Source organism: Bison bison, unplaced genomic scaffold (genome assembly GCF_000754665.1).
Source record: "Bison bison bison isolate TAMUID 2011002044 unplaced genomic scaffold, Bison_UMD1.0 scf7180017864286, whole genome shotgun sequence".
NCBI lineage: Eukaryota > Metazoa > Chordata > Mammalia > Artiodactyla > Bovidae > Bison > Bison bison.
The window spans coordinates 2,722,325-2,723,050 of record NW_011494858.1 but is presented as its reverse complement, the minus strand read 5'-3'; positions in this window follow the sequence as shown (position 1 = coordinate 2,723,050).

The window sequence follows — 726 nt, the reverse complement described above, 5'->3', positions numbered from 1 at the left end:
CCGGCAGCCAGAGAGGAAAGAGCAAAACGCCCAGCTGGTGGGAACCCAGCTGCTGGGGACTCCCGTTCAAAGAAACCAGCATTATTACTTCTTAGAGTACTTTTACTTACATCATTTCCTTTGCTCTTCAATCACCCAGTAGGGTTATTCCCATTTTATAGTTTCTGCGAGTTGGCCAAGGTCACGGAGGAGACTCCTGTGCGTTCCACCGCTATGCACAACTTTCTGTAACGCCATCTGCGCGCCTGAGGTTGGCTGCGCTCTAAATATCCTGTTGCGTTCGTGCTAAGTCGCTTCAGTCGTGTCCCACTCTTCACGATCCTATGGACTATAGCCCCGCCAGGCTCCTCTGTCTATGCGATTCTCCAGTCAAGAATAGTGGATTGGGTTGCCATCCCCTTTTCCAAAGTATCCTGGTAAGGAATGGGTTTGATTGACTCCCCCCACCCTCTTCAACCTATGCTTTTGTTTGCAGAGAAGAACCAATTCTGACTCCCTGTTGGAATTGTTTGACTTGCTTTTCCTTGCAATTGTTATAATCATACATAATGGCCTGCCTCAGAGAATATAGGCCCTCTGCCTGACTGTTAAACTAAAGGGCCTTTGTTCAGATCCCTGTCCATATGTAGGTGGTAGGAAGGAAGACATTAACACATCCCCTGCCTGACACTTGCCCTTCTAGGAAATATTTGCAAGACTAATGGCCTTTTTACTTTGTTTCCTCAC